At 35.4% G+C, this 16,934-nt stretch overlaps 1 long non-coding RNA gene across 1 annotated transcript; it reads left to right on the top strand.

The window, feature by feature from the left end:
- Positions 1–850: 850 nt before the first annotated feature.
- LOC142225964 (uncharacterized) lies at positions 851–1,632 on the top strand. The gene is made up of 3 exons (XR_012719541.1): positions 851–939; positions 1,113–1,176; positions 1,573–1,632. It is a non-coding gene; the product is annotated as an uncharacterized LOC142225964 (long non-coding RNA).
- Positions 1,633–16,934: the final 15,302 nt, after the last annotated feature.

The following is a 16,934-nucleotide window of genomic DNA, read 5'->3' as shown; positions in this document are numbered from 1 at the left end:
ATTTTGTCAAAATTTTATTTCTATAGAAAATTTTGTAATCTACCAAAACTTTATTTCCATAGAAAATTTTGTCAAATTTTATTACTATAGAAAGTTTTGTTAAAATTTCTTTCTATAGAAAGTTTTGTCAAAAGTTTATTTCTATAGAAATGTTTGTCAAAATTTTATTTCTATAGAAAATTTTGTAAAAAATTTATTTCTGTAGAAAATTTTGTCAACATTTTATTTCTATACAAAATTTTGTCAAAATTTCATTTCTATACAAAATTTTGTCAACATTTTATTTCTATAGAAATTTTTGTCAAAATTGTATTGCTATAGAAAATTTTGTCAACATTTTACTTCCATAGAAAATTTTGTCAACATTTGATTTCTATAGAAAATTTTGTCAAGTTTTTATTTCTATAGAAAATTATGTCAAATTTTTATTTCTATAGAAAATTTTGTCAAAATTTTATTTCTATAGAAAATTTTGTCAAGGTTTCATTTCTATAGAAAATTTTGTCAAAATTTTATTTCTATAGAAAATTTTGTCAAACTAGATTATATACGTATTTAATCGGCCGTTTTTTGATTAATATATACCCCGTATGGGCTAACTTACAATTTAGAAGACAGTGTTAAAAAGTTTTACGATACCTTGCCATCGGCAAGTGTTATCGCAACCCAAGTAATTCGATTGTGGATGACAGCCTTTAGTAGAAGTTCCTACGCAATCCATGGTGGAGGGTACATAAGATTCGGCCTGGCCGAACTTACGGCCGTATATACTTGTTTAATATGGCTTTCTTTTGAAAAGAATATTTTTTATGTATATTATTATTTGTTAATTATTTTTTTTTGGAAACCAGTTTAATGTTTTTCTTTGTTGTAAAAGCGATATTTAATTTCAGAGCAACTCCAGACGGATTCAAACAAATTTAAAAAGGTAGAGAATTGGTAAGTTCTTTCTTTTAAAAATTGGCTTTCTTTCAACTAGAATATTTACGTTTTTATGACCTTTTAATCATCAGAATTACAGGTTTTTAATAACTTATTTTAGTATTTCTTTAATTAATTTTTTTGGAAACTAATGTAATATTTTTAATGTAAAAATAAATATTTAATTTCAGAATAACCCCTTAAAATTTGGACAAATTTTTAGTACTCCTTTGCCTGTAATTTAATAGTGAATTAGTAAGTTTTCTTTAACTTTCTTTTAACCCTGGACATCCATCCTTATTTTTTGTACATTAACGTCATCCTTTGTCATTTTGACTACGGCTGATTTCAAGACGATATAATTTTCATCGTGAGCGAACAAGTGAACCAAACTTGCATTTATTTTCTTATTCAATTTGGTTTTAAGTAGTATAAAACAAAAATTCATAAAACGGTCGAATTAGTATAACTTAAATTTACCATTTCCCAATAGACTAAAATGCATTTTAAATCGAAAATGAAATTACGTGTCGTCATTTTGATGACTGTCTAGGAATATCAAGAATATTTGGTTTTTTAAGCATATTATTGTTTTTTTCATTAGATTTTTTGAAAAGTTATTTAATAATTTTATTTAATGTTTAATTTCAGAGTAACCCAAATAAATTTGGACAACTTTTTATATTTCCCCTCAGCGTACAATTTAATAGAGAATTGGTAAGTTTTATATTAAAACTTTGGCTTTCTTTCAACTAGAATATTTATTTTATTATATCCTTCACATCGATAACAACACAGTTTTATGAGTTTATTTAGAATACTTCATTATTTCTCTAATTGTTTCAGGTACCAATTTTATGAGATACGTTTTCCAAAGAAAAGTTGAATTCCTTACACCATTTGATAAAATACCCCAAATATGGTAAGTTACAAGCTAAAATGAAGAATTAAAAATTATATTTCATTACATGGTATTAATTTTTAACAATTTTCATTATTGTTTCCATTTTTCCAGCAAGATATGTGAAAAAATTACCTACGATGAATAAAAAAAGGATAAGTCAAAATGTCCAAACAGTGGGTTCAAATGAACTACTCTCTTTTCCATGTGGATAGTTTAATTTTAATGTATGAAAATTCTCATAATAGTAAAACGGTTTGTTGTTCCTTTAATTATTTAATTTCTCTATACTGTGGAATGATTGATTTAAAAATAGTCTAGTCGTCGACATTTTAAAGAGACTGTTAACCAATTTTTATTATCGGGTTTCCCACAAAATAAGCAAGTAAACCAAAATAATACTGACATTTTAACTTGGTAGGTGTATATAAATCTTATGGTGTTGTAAAAATGAACTAAACTACAATGTTATAGATGAACTAAAATTTAAGAAAATTATAAACTAGACAAGTTGAAAAAAATCTTAAGGGCTAAATCATGGTCAATATTACTACAGTTTAGTTCATTTTGGAATGGAAAAGGGTTCACTGTTTTTCAGTGTACTAAATTTAATGTGATGTAGAAATAGGGTATTGCAATAAAACAAATCCTCCCCTTCGTTGAGGTCCCTACCCCAATTCAGCATGTGGTCCGGAAAGCCAAAATATTATTTGTTTTATTTAAAAAAAAAATGTACCTAGAGACATGTCCATGGTCCTAGGGCAAACACCTAGAAATCTGCTTCATTTTGAGCCCAGAAAGGAAAAACTTTTGGAATATGGTGAACAATAGATTATTCTGCAAATTGTAATATGATATGAAGGTTCAGAAATCAATAACCCATAAAGTGAATGTATATATTCTGGATCGTGGTAAAATTCTGAGTCGATCTAGCCATGTCCGTCTGCAATGCTCGTATTTATACCCTATTCTGCATATGTTTGCAACATCCAGGCAGATATACAATTGGTATCTTTGGCAATAATGCTCAGGACTGGCCCTTGAAATTAATGATTCTTATAGCATCGCCAAACAATTAAGACTATGTTGAAATAAGCTAAAATTCAACAATTTTTCTAACATATTTTCAAACAATTAGATAATATTCAACTTGGGAAATAGTTGAGAAAATCGCGTTCTCAACAAAACACAGACATTATCCTCAACAGTAAAATTCAACCCATTAATAACAGTTTCTCAACTGTAATCCTCATCGCCACTCAAACAGTTTTGCATGTGAGACAAACTAAACATTAATTGTGTTGCAAATATTTGTCAACCAAAATTTGAATAAAAGCTAATCCTGAACTGAAAGTAACGCCAAAATTCTAGGGATTTTATACATTTATTTTATTCATTTTCGGCAAAACATTGTAACAACCTAGCAAAAACTACCCAACAAAAATTAGGTTACCCCATCTCATTACAATTTACATTACAAGGAGTAAAGCTATCATTACATATTGCATTACGTTGCGGTGAGTTATAATGACTAACTTGTAATGACAATAATAAATACTTCTTTGATTCTCAAAATGTAATGCATTTGGCTGTTAATGACTTAATAAAATAGAATAAATGACGGTACCATTACACACAAAGAAAATTTCATTAAAATTGAGCCAACGAAAATTTTTCGTTGATATAACGAAAAATTTTCATTAATACAATGAAATAAATCGTTAATAGTACGAAACGTTACGTTGATTAACAGAAAATTCGTTATAATAATGAAAATTTTCATTGTATTAACGAATTTGTTTCATTGGCTCACTTTTAATGAAACATTTCGTTAATATAACGAAACTTTTTCTATCAGTGTAGGTAACTAATATTATTCACATAATTGAGCATTAAAAACAAAAACTCTAAAAGAATATGTTATGTAACGGCAATTCTGAAGATTTTTCCGTTAAGGAATATTCTTCACGAATATTTCATAATAATTGTGTTTTAAATTAATGACTTTACTATATTCTGTTTTAAATAAATGTTTTATTATACCTCACTAACATTACACTTCGAAAATGCACTTAAACTAGATTTCAACTGTCATTTGTCTTATAAAAAAGGGATTTAATATACACCTTTAGTTGATTTCGAGACTAATGTGAATGGGCTATTGGCAATATTATAACGAAATTCACGAATCCAACTCCCTTAAATAACCTTCATTTATTTCTATTTTAAGTGTGAAATTAGTTTGCCTGTAACCTTATTTAGATGACTTTTTCGATTTTTTTGTTTATTTCTACAATATTTGTTTCTATTCAAGTAGGGCTTCTATTACAGCATTACCCGCCATATTTTGATCCATTGTAATCCTCGAAAGAAGTCAATATTTTCGAGATTTGGTTGCCTAAGACAATAAGTGGCTATTTGCAAGCTTTGGTTTATCCAAGAATAAGTTATTACATATTAGGTGATTATATGCTTTAAAAGCACTACTTACCAGGCATACCTTCGTCCATGAAGAAGGTATGCCTGGGGAGAAGTACTTTCCTCCTAGGACATGCGTATGTAAATGTAATCCGGAGGGATGCCAAAGTAAATATTCTCATTATAAATATATGTATATTCCATATTTCATACATAAATGATTAATAAATATAAATATTATTAGAAATTTTGATTTTATTCGATCTTTCTATTTAATAAAAACATTATTTTTAAATATTTTTACTTCGAGAGTTCGATTTCCTCCATAATATTGGTGTCACAAAATTGTAGCAAAATTCATTATTAAGCGGGAAATTTAAGAGCCATGTCGGCCTGCATATTTGAATATATTTTTAGCAATATATTCAAATATATATTGAAGTCACAAAATAACAAATTAAGCTGATGGCGGGATGTAAATTAAATCCATAATTAGTCCATGTGGAAAAAGATCAAGTTTACACCAATTCCATTGGTTGCATTTTGAAATAGTTCAGGAAACTTTCCCTTGTCGATAAATCACCATGTTTATTTCACTGATCAGCTTCTGAATGTGTCATCCAAAGATATTTAGTTTTCTGCAAATAAATATGAGTTTAGTGACTTCCTTAAAGTTTTCATGTCATTTTGACTTACCAACTATAAACTATTGGGAGTAATTTCAGTTAATTGCAAAACAATATCCATATGTTTATATTTCTTCAAACTGTCCACGAACTTTGGACATATGTGTGTATATAAAATAGGGATCCGGACCATTTTGTTCGCTCCGGAGTTCATTACTTTCGCTCCGGAGAAAAAAATAGCTCCAATCCACATTTCGCTCCGAGAAAAAGAAATTCGCTCCACTCCCGCTCCTTCTTAGACAAACAAAAAAACATACTACCACAGGTCTATCACAAAAGAAACCCCGTAAGGAAAGTAAAAAGTCTGGCGGGGCCGATTGTATTATACCCTGCACCACTTTCTAGATCTTTATTTTCAATACCATCTGAAATCGTTCAAATTTTCAAAATTTGCTCTAGACTTAAAATTTAAACCGGGTAATGCACGGGGACGATGGACAATGTTAGTACCGATAAGGAAGGTCTAAGGTCGGACCGATTGTGGATACCATCTCAAATCCTTAATCCATATTCCAATTAGATATATTTAAAACCGAACTGATTTGGAAAAAAATTACACCTCTACAAAGTCTCTAGGTTTAAAATTTAAACGTAACGCCCTGGGACGCAAAATGTTAGCAAAAACAAGAAAGGAAAGTCTAAAGTCGGTGGGCCGGCGGGTATAATATAGACCCTGCAACACTTTGTAGATCTACATTTTCGATACCATCTCAAATCCTGGGTGCCATATACAAAGGTAAATATATTTGGATACCATTTTACCGTTGTGCCACTTTAATGGCAAATTTGCCACTTTTTTGGTTGGTGCCACTAAATGTGATACTTTTTTATTGTGCACCAACGGAAAACAGCTATCGTCCATTAATTTTTATTATATGCGAACGGTTATGATTCAATTTAGGTTGGTAAAGCGTAATCTGAATATATTAAATTTATTATGATGTTAAATATTGTTTCTATTATAATTATGAAAATGTTTAAGGTTTGTAGTGCATCCGCAAAGAATAATTGATGATGGATCTCATGAGACCTCAGTTAACAAAAGTTTTCACTCTTGGAGGCTGATTGTTCCGGTTCGACAGACTTATAATACTCTTCCGGAACCTTAGATTATATCGGAAACTGGAAAATGTCTTTCTATAAGAGTTCGGGAACTTTTGTTTTCATCCGTTTGGATATGATCAGGAGTTTGACAATTTCGAATGGGGCTTCAATGTATCAATGTTTGAATTGCATACTTAAGGGTCAGTTTTTGAGCTTCATATTATTACAAATATACATATACAAATTCTATTACAAATATACATATTTTTTAAATAGATTTAAATTGCAATTATTTAGCTGATATCGACTATAATTAATAATTATTTGTATATTAAAGAAGTTACGAAAGTATACAAAGGCCACGAAGCCAAATCACAAATTATTTCAGAAAACATCTCTGAAACTGATATTATTACATTTAAAACTTATATTCTAAAATTTTACCATAAAATTGTGCTCAAATTTTGTCATGAATTGACATAAATGACAAAAAATTTAATAATACAAAATTCTTAGATCCACATTACTTAAAAACCAATGATTACATATCTTATTTTGATATCGTAAATGAATTTAAAGATATAATTAAATAGCTTGATGATTTTACAAACGCTTAAAAATAATTTTAAATTGCATTTGTTTTCCAATTTGTATGAAAATCACAAAAACTGTAACTTTAACTCATAGCAGTATTTATTATTATTTTTTTTTTGTATAAGTCAATAAAAAGAATGTGGCACTTTTTTTGAATTATGAAAAATATGAATGAATGAAAAATAGTTGTGCCACTTTGTGAAAATTACCAACGGTAACGCTGAACTTCTTGCCATTGGTTAAGATTAAATGGTCAATGGTATCCTATGGTTCAGGATCAAATAGAGATCATGAGCCTTTTGAAAAAAAAATTAATACCAATTTTTCGTTTTACAACTTTCCAACGGTTTTTTTATGACTTTTACATTAGGCAACTGAACAGGCCAGCTAAGCACCCGCAATTTTTCATCGTAAATCCATTGTTTTACTTCCTTACACGTGCACTGGATGTCATGATCGCACTGAATAATCCATGCAGAAGGCAATTCCCGGAATGTTTATGGCAATATCACATGGGACAAAATGTTATTGGAAACTTTCGACAGCATAATACCCTCGACTCTATGAATCGAGCCAATAACTTGTCCAGAAAAACACCCCCAGACCATAATATTGCCTCCACCATGATTGACGGAACTTTTTGTATTTCTTGGATTAAGAATTTCCTTGCAGCCTTCGTACTAAATTTCTATCATCCGATCCATGCCAGTTAAACTTTGAGTTGTAGGAAAATACAACACATTTCCACTACTCTTCAGGCCATTTAACCCTTTCGACCCCGAATTTTTATAGGTATCGCTAAATTTTTTTTTACTTTTAATCATGTTGAAGTCGTTTAAGAAGCGTCTAGTCAAAATTTTGGGTCGCCACGCCCATTCGTTTAGGCGGTAGAGAATGTTGCCTGTGGGCAACTTTGGGCAATTGTGACTACCAAATATTTTGTTTTGTAATGATAGACGTATTACGTTTTACTGGATTTTTGTTAAGTTTTTTGTTATTTTACAGTAAATATATACTTAGATGCGCGCGTGAGTGGAATTTCAATCACGCTCAAACACATTCACGAAGAAATATTTGTACTCACGCATGCCATGTGGGTAGGAATTCACGGTCACGAAATGAAAAGTCATACTCGCACACGCTCACATATGAACAATGTTTATGTCTCACGCTTTCGCACGATTCACGACAATTTCCGTAATTCACGACAAATCTCGTAAGTCACGAATATTTTCGGAACACGACAATTTTCGTGGCTCAATAAAATTCTGGTAATTAATGAAATTTCTCGTGACTCAAGCTATTGAAATTTTAAGCGTGATTAAATATGTAAAGGTGATTAAAGTCGGTGAGCTTGAATTTAATCGTGAACGTGAATTTGTTCGTTATTGTGACTTTTTGTGTCTGTTTTACCGTGAGTGCGAATTTTATCGTGAATATGAATTTTATTGTTAACGTGAATTTTATCTTGAGCGTGAGTTGGATCGTGAGCGTGGGTTGGATCGTGAAAGTAAATTTTTATCGGGAGCGTGATTTCGGAGAAAGTTTACTCACTCACAATCACGAACACGATTTGATTTTTACTCACGCGCCACACATTTTTCTTCAATCCCGTTCACGCACATTCACGTGGTTTCGTTTAAATTTCATTCACGAGATTTCGTTTAAAATTCATTCACGGCTTCGCGTGAATCACGCGTGACTCACGAACATGTTTTTTTTTTTTTTTTTTTTTTTTTAACCCATGTCAATTTAACTGGCGGTGTAAAAAACCAAAGTATTATAAAGCGTCAATATTCGTGCTAATCCATTAGTATGTTGCCAAGAAGTGGCTTCCTCCCATTTTACGATTCCTTCCAAATTCCCCACTACACTGCAGATATGTTTCCACATCATCGCCGCATTTCTCGTCACTGGGGCATACCAATTGAAGTTCAAAATTTTTTCAACATCATTGTATTTCAAACCTTTTTTCTCCAGGTCTTATGTCCAAAAATATGTAATTTTACTACCACAATTTCCCAAAGTTGCCCACAGGCAACTTTTCAATTTTAAAAATTTCCCATCTGTTGTTTTTTTTGCAATTCTAAGATTTCAGAAATATTTTATTAGACATGTACTACAATAGATTTAATAAAAACTTTCAATATTTTAGTTGTAATTTTTGAAAAAAGTCACATGTATAAAAAATCTCTTTTTAAATTCGCAAATATTTTTTTCTTGAGGTACGTGCGTATTAATGAAAAAATGTTTTGCTAATTGACAACCAAATTAGCTGATTTTTCATTCAACTTGAAGAAAACACTTGTAGGTTTCGATACCGTTACAGTTTTATGAACAAAAACAAAAACAACGCTGACAGTGAGTCTCAAAACACAAAAAGTTGCCCACAGGCAACTTTAGGGTCGAAAGGGTTAAGGTACTTTTGCGAAAATTGAAGGCGCGTTAACTAATTTTTCTTGGAAATAAGTGGTTTTTGACATTATTGTATAATAGCACTCCGACTTCTAAAGCTCTACTTTTGATCGCTATCGTTGATATACAGTTTAATTTAATTTTTGACTCCTTTAGATGACATTTGAGTGAATTGTTGCATGGTTAATTTAATTATATGATCTTCTGGCATAGTCTTAGGGTTTCTTTTACCCCAGGGCACAGTTTTGGTTTATATCTCGATTTGTGGGCAATGTTTTTTTTTCCTTTATTGTTCCTCTTGGGAGCATAGGACTTCTACAACAATCTTTTATGCGTTTTTTTCGATACATATTATTTTAATATCATTCAGTGTTTTGTTTATTCTTAACAATTCATTTTGTATGATCCTGCGCCATGTGTTTTTGGGTTGTCCTGTTCTTCTCGATCCTTGGGGATTCCATTCTAGGGCCGTTCTAGAGATGCTGTTTGCCGGTTTTCGTAATGTACGCCCAATCCATCTCCATTTTCGTCTAGTAATTTTCCTTGTTATTAGTTCTTCATTTACTTTTGTGTGCAGTTCTACATTTATTATAGTGTTGGGCCAGAATATACCATATATTGTGCGAAGTCATTTGTTGATAAAAGTTTGAATTTTTTGGGCTATGTCTTTGGACATGAGCCAAGTTTCGCTTCCATATATATGAATTGATTTCACGCACGAATTGAAGATCTTTACTTTTGTGTTCTAAGATATTTGTCTTGCTCTTTAGACGGCCAAAAGCTAAGACAATCAACTTAAGGAAGATAGGAAATTGGCTTGCGTCATACCAAATGTTGCATTTGCCATGTTAGTTCCATACATTAAGAACTTAATTTTTCTTAATGAAACAATGTTAAATTTTTGGCAACAACAAAAAATTACATTTTCCCATTTATGGAAATTTATTTCGTGCATTATTTTCTTTTTATTTGCATTTTAATGCTATGTCAAAACTTGTCGTAAACGCGTTTGGTTCGAGTATGAAACTAACCCGGTAAATGGTTAGATCTCCTTAGTAGCTAATTTCCTATCTTCCTGAAAACATCATCATTCAACCGTCGAACGGAACGGACGTGTTTTTTAATAGCGGATAAAATCATCGTAATAAGTACCTACTACGAATTTCAAGTGTGGTGGGATATTAGGCCACCATGCAGAGAAATTCAAAGACATCCACTGGGTTGCTAACTTCAGGGCCCAGTGGACGGGTATCGACTGGAGTTATAAATTTGGGCAATGACCAAGAGTTAGGCCCAATTAGTCGACCTGTAGACGGGTCGACAGGTGGCGACAATTTGACAAGTCGAACCTTTTCCAAGGTAACGGCATCAAAAGGAGGTAATCCCTCACGAAAGAGATTCAAGGAACGCAGAAATGCTTTGTTTATCCTAAAGAAATTAGGATCAGACGATCCAAGCACGTTGTCGGCTAAACAAAGCGATTCCTTAAAATGGGCTCAAGGAATTCTTGAGGTTGGCAAAAGGGAATGATCACCGGGTGAGCTGCCATCCTCCAAAAGGGATCAAAGATCGTTTGCCTCAGTTGCTAAAGACAGCCTTGTGATGGCTATCATAAATAAAGGAGCATTGGACGGTATGGTTCCAAAGCAAAAATGGGGGGAAATTGAGAATGCTTTGTCTGGCGTCTACTCACAGGTGCTGGAAAAGTTTCCCGGCCCAGATCCTCGACACCAAGAGGCTGGTTGGTATCAAGGACGATTTAAGCTAGTCGCATTTGAGGACCAGAGGTCTATAGAATGTTTTAAAGCTGCTCTGATACTAATTGGTGAAATTTGGGAAGGAGCTGCTCTAGAGTTAGTCGAGAAGAAAGGCATACCGGCTAGACCTAGAGCACATGCGTGGATACCTGCAAACCCTCCTGACCCTGAATCTATTTTAAATAGACTGAAACAATGCAATCCAGATCTTCCAACAGCTGATTGGAAGGTTGGCCGTTTGGATGAAGTGGATGGGCCAAGACGGCATGCAGTGTTTATATTGAACACTCAGTCTTTGCCACATCTAGCAAAGTCTCAGGGCCGTGTATGTTATGGCTTTCATTATATCCAAATGAAGGTGTATAAAAACGATCAGCCAAAGGATTCAGAAATGGACAAGCCTCTGTCTGAATCAGAAGTAAGCGGATCCTCTTGCGAAGTCGAGGGAGATACCAAAGTTGAAGACATGGATAGATACCGTATGCGTGAGGAGGCCTCTACTGCATCAGAACTCACCAAAGTTGAACCTATGGTTATTGCGAGAGTCACCGATATCTCTGAAGAGGACATTCTTGATGACTCGATTGAAGCGGCTGATGTGACGGTTGTTGAAAATCTCGATGGTCCTACGGATCCTCCAGATAAATCTTCATCATTGTAAGGCTGCATGTGCTGCCTTAAAAGTTCTCCTGATGAAAGGGGACATAGACATAGTTCTTATTCAAGAACCATATGTTTATAGAAACAAAATATGTGAATTAAGTACTCCGGGGTTCAAACTATTGCAGTATACTGGTAATGATGTAATTCGAGCCTGTATAATTGCTAAAAACGAGCTTAACTTGTTTCTGCTTCCTTCAATGTGCAATGCAGACACTGTCGTTGCCAATTTAGAAATAGCCAAATAGCAAATATTGGGTATCTTCGGTCTACATGGGACATGACAGGGAGATGCCTCCATATGCCGTTAAGACCTTAGTGGAGGAGTCACTGAAAACAAAGACGAAACTCATTATGGGATGCGATGCGAATGCACATCATAGTATATGGGGAAGTAGTGATACTAATGCGAGGGGAGAGTCGCTAATAGAGTTTATTTTGCGTACTAATCTGGTAGTTTGCAACAAGGGAGATGCCCCAACCTTTGTCACTAAAAACAGGCAAGAGGTTTTGGACATCACCTTGGCCTCGCAAGAACTGAATGAAATGATATCTGAGTGGCATGTTTTAAATGAACACAGCTTCTCAGATCATCGCTACATCAGGTTCAAATTTGATGTTCATACCACCAAGACCATATTTCCGCCAAATGTTAGGAAAGCTGACTGGAATAGGTATATGGAATCGTTCAATATGATGATACCGGAAATACCAGAGACAAATATGAGCACTGTGCAAGTTATCGAACACACAGTGGAGAGGATTACTAAGGCCTTCAACATTTCACTAAAAGCTGCATGCCCTAAGGGGAAGCCAAGGGGGGAAAATCGACCACCATAGTGGTGGTCTACGGAGTTAGGTAATATGGTGGTGGTCTACGGAGTTAGGTAATATGAGGAAATCGTGCAGGAAGCTCTTTAACAAAGCAAAGTCCACCAGAGCTCCTGTGGATTGGGACGTTTACAAGAAGAATCTGAGAGGATACAAGCGAGAACTGAGAAAGGCTCAGCATAACTCTTGGAATGATTACTGCAGCAGCATTGAGAATACGTCCGAGGCTTCCAGACTACGGAAGGTTCTAGCATGCACGAGCTCCGCTTCAGGTTTCATTAAAACATCGGAAGGCAATTGGACAACGTCCAGTGAGGAGACGCTGGGGGTACTATTGGACACACATTTTCCCGGAAATCAGACGGTTGAACCATGCACTGGCGGTGCCATAGTGGCTCAGCGGTCGTTTCCTATCGAGGAAATTGTATCAGAATCTAGAATAAAATGGGCGTTAAATAGCTTTGGATCATTCAAATCCCCCGGACCTGATGGAATTACTCCGGCGGAGTTAAAAGCGGTGGCTGACAGAATTATCCCCTGGTTGTCGGCGATATATATAGGATGTATCAACTTAGCACGAAAGTGGAGGGAATCAAAAGCGTCGATTCAAGTTTGCTCTCGAAACGACAACATGCATACTCGAAGGGCAGGTCTACTGAGACCGCATTACATGAACTAGTCAGCTTTATTGAAAGCTCACTATCTGTCAAAGAATACACAATCGTGGTATTTCTAGACATCGAAGGGGCGTACAATAACGTCCATCCGAGCTCGATATTAAATGGACTGACAACTCTAAATGTTGATCAAGTTATACTTAGGCTGTTAGACGAACTTCTAAGGAAGAGACGCATTTCAGCCACACTAGGACAAGCAAACATACAAAGGTATGTGAACAGAGGCACTCCTCAAGGAGGAGTTCTATCACCTCTTCTTTGGAATGTTGCCATAAACGACCTACTGGTTTCTCTAGAAAAATAAAGGATACAAGTGGTGGCGTACGCAGATGATGTGGCGCTAGCAGTCAGGGGAAAATTCCCATCAACAGTTAGAGATATTATACAGAGAGCCCTCCGGATAACTGAGAGATGGGCGAAAGATAATGGTCTTGGGGTAAATCCTGCAAAGACAGAACTAGTCATGTACTGCAAAGATCGCAAAACTCCCACGGTTAGGCCCATTTCCTTAGGGGGTATTGAAATTCCCTTTAGGGAGTGTGCAAAATACCTTGGCGTTATTTTGGACAGGAAGCTGAACTTTAAGCTTAATATTGAAGAAAGGGCGAGGAAAGCAACGGTAGCTTTATACTCGTGCAAATAGGCAATAGGGAAAAAGTGGGGACTAAAACCAAAAAATGTACATTGGCTATACACGGCAGTGGTTACACCTATAATGCTATATGGTGTTGTAGCCTGGTGGCCGGCACTTCACCAGCCGACAAGTTTAGACAAAGTTCAGCGTATGGCGTGCTTGTGTATCTCAGGTGCATTCAGCAACACAGGAACACATTCCCTTAATGTCATACTGCATCTATTGCCTTTAGAAATTTCGGCCAAACAGTCAGCTGCAACAACGGCTGTGCGGTTGCGCGAGCTATCGCTGTGGTCGGAAAAAAGTTACGGTCACAGTTCGGTCCTCAAAATAATGCCAGATGTGCCTAACGTAGTGGATTACACTTTGGCGAGTCCACTTTTCGACAAAAAGTTTGAGACTCTAATTCCCAACAGTGAGGCGTGGTGTACACGGACCCCGGGGAATAAAAGATATATAGATTTCTACACTGATGGCTCCAAATTGGATGGCCAAGTGGGTTTCGGAGTATATTCTAAAGATCTGGAACTTCGAATAGCAAAAAGATTACCTGATCACTGTAGTGTTTTTTAGGCTGAAATATTAGCAATAAGAGAAGTGGTGAATTGGCTGAGAAGTAATGCTCCAAGCAATATTGGCATTAATATATACTCAGACAGTCAACCTGCAATAAAATCCTTGGACTCTGTGTTCCTCAACTCGAAAACGGTCATCGACTGCCGCAAATCTCTCAATGAGATGGCTGAGCAGCACAATATTCACCTAATATGGGTGCCTGGCCATAGGAACATACCGGGGAACTGCGAAGCAGATGAGCTAGCAAGGCTAGGAACTACCTTACATATTCCAGGGGAACTAGAATCTGTTGGTATGCCTCTGGCTACCTGCAAGTTCTTACTGCGTGAGAAGGCTGTCATGATGGCAAATGTTCGATGGGAGAATTGTAAGGGTTGTAACGACACCAAGCAAATATGGCCCCATTTAAACTTAAACCGCACACTAGATATGCTAGTGTTCTCGAGACGCCAGATATCACTCCTGATATCTGCTATAACGGGTCGCTGCCTGATAGGCGATTTTGCAAAAACTATTGGTGCGAAGTATAATGACTATTGTATGAGCTGTCATGATGCGGAGGAAAAAGAATCAATAAAACACCTCTTGTGTGAGTGTCCTGCATTTTGTGTAAGGCGTAAGCAAATTTTAGGGGCATATAGCTTCAGATTACTGGCGGACCTGGAAAACGTTAACTTAAGCAGTCTGCTAATGTTTTTGGAACAATCTGGTTGGTTCAACAGAAGAAAATAATCGAGAAGGTTCAACGGTTAAAACTAGAAGTGCCCATATGTAGTAGGTATTTTTAGTTAATGTGGTATCACAATGGACTGAATAGTCTAAGTGAGCCTGAATCTTAATCGGGCTGCCACTTTAACCTAACCTATCTTCCTGAATCTATAATCTTTGGCCAAAAGCTGATCTGGCTTTTTCAGTCGGTTGTCAACGTCTTCTTCTATACCGTTGTCTCTTGACATCATACTGCCCGGAGCCACCGTGGTGCAATGGTTAGCATGCCCTCCTTGCATACACAAGGTCGTGGGTTCGATTCCTGCTTCGACCGAACACCAAATAGTTTTTCAGCGGTGGATTATCCCACCTCAGTAATACTGGTGACATTTCTGAGGGTTTCAAAGCTTCTTTAAGTGGTTTTACTGCAATGTGGAACGCCGTTCGGACTCGGCTATAAAAAGGAGGTCCCTTGTCATTGAGCTTAACATGGAATCGGGTAGCACTCAGTGATAAGAGAGAAGTTCACCAATGTGGTATCACAATGGACTGAATAGTCTAAGTGAGCGTGATATATCGGGCTGCCACCTAACCTAAACCTAACATATACCGCCCAGATAACAAAATTTTTTGTTGTAGTTTCTATCCGAGGATTGATTTATACGCATTGCAAAGGTTTTGCTATTATTCACTTCCAAGCCTTGTTGTTTTGACATGGCGACGAGGTCGTTTAGCTTATTTTGCATGTCAGAGTGTTTATGGGATAGTAGACATATGTCGTCTGCGTACGCAAGGTATTAGAGGTGTGCACGTGAGTAATATTTTACTCACCCTCACGCACACTCACGACGGAAAACCTTACTCACGCACGGAATTGTTTAGTAGGACTCACGTTCACGGACACTCACGAAAACAAAATTGTACTCACGCACACTCACAGTCACGGAGAAATTATTTTCGTGGCTCACGCACGACTTTTGGTTTGTTTAGCACGCTCATGCACACTCACGCCTGTGCCATCATGAGTCAGGAAATTTTTCGTGATTCACAACAATTTCGTGTCACGTGCACACCTCTACTAGGTATTCAAGGTGCTTGTGCATGTTCCATACTATCTATCTTTTCTGTTGACAAAACTTTATCATAATGTCATCTAGAACTACTGCAAATAGAAGTGGCGAAAGTGGGCATCCTTGTTTAACTCCAGCGTTTGACTGTCACATTGTGGCATTGTGACGTACTTGTAGCGTGGTGTTAGTGTACATAGATATCAACATAATACGGCGAGAGAATCGAAAGAGAGCTGTTTGTGTATGTTGTTTTGGAAAACTGTTGTATGATAAGGCCAAAAATTTGATATGCTTAAGTCTAAATATTATTTAATTTGAATATTAGAATGAATATTCGGAGTAAAGAGAATAGACATTCGGAACCAAGAGAATAGACATTTGAAAAAAAAAACAGCATTTGTTTTCGCCTTGAGAGCAGCATTTTATGTATGTGTGGACATGTGTTTTGTTTATCATTTTGGCATTATGGGCACAATTTTTTTCTTGGTTCGTTAAAAGAAATCGGAACGTACAAGGAGTACGTCAAAATATTCAGGCAAAGGAAGTTAAAAAAACGGTGGAAAATATACAAAAATTACAAAGGGATCTTCATAAAAGTAGCGAAAGGGCACTATATTCTTTTTAGAGTTGGGGCAGTAAAATGAAAAAAGGAGGAAATAGTGAAAAATTAAACAGTAAAATGTATAAAGACAAAGTTTAGATACTCTTTATTAATACGTAGTCCAAGAGGAGTTGACGGACATCTTCAAATATAAAAGCGGTCATTAAATTCGAGTTTTGCAGCTAAAGCAATTGAAAAAGTTTATTTTCTTTAAAATGAATTATTAAAGAAAAGTAAAAGGCAACACAGCGTCATTTTAGAGCGATAATGCCAACTTAATACCGGCCTTAAAGATAAAATTGAAATTAAGTACAAAACACTATACGTTTAAATGCAATGGTGTTAAATGCTAGTAAACAAATGTTCACGCCTAAATAAATTTATGTGTATATTATAAAATTATTTATGTATGTTTATACTCGACTCCACGTTCTTCTTTTG

This window comes from Haematobia irritans, chromosome 2, assembly GCF_050003625.1.
Source record: "Haematobia irritans isolate KBUSLIRL chromosome 2, ASM5000362v1, whole genome shotgun sequence".
Classification (NCBI taxonomy): domain Eukaryota; kingdom Metazoa; phylum Arthropoda; class Insecta; order Diptera; family Muscidae; genus Haematobia; species Haematobia irritans.
The sequence above is the reverse complement of the archived record's forward strand: the minus strand, read 5'-3'. Positions and strand labels throughout refer to the sequence as shown.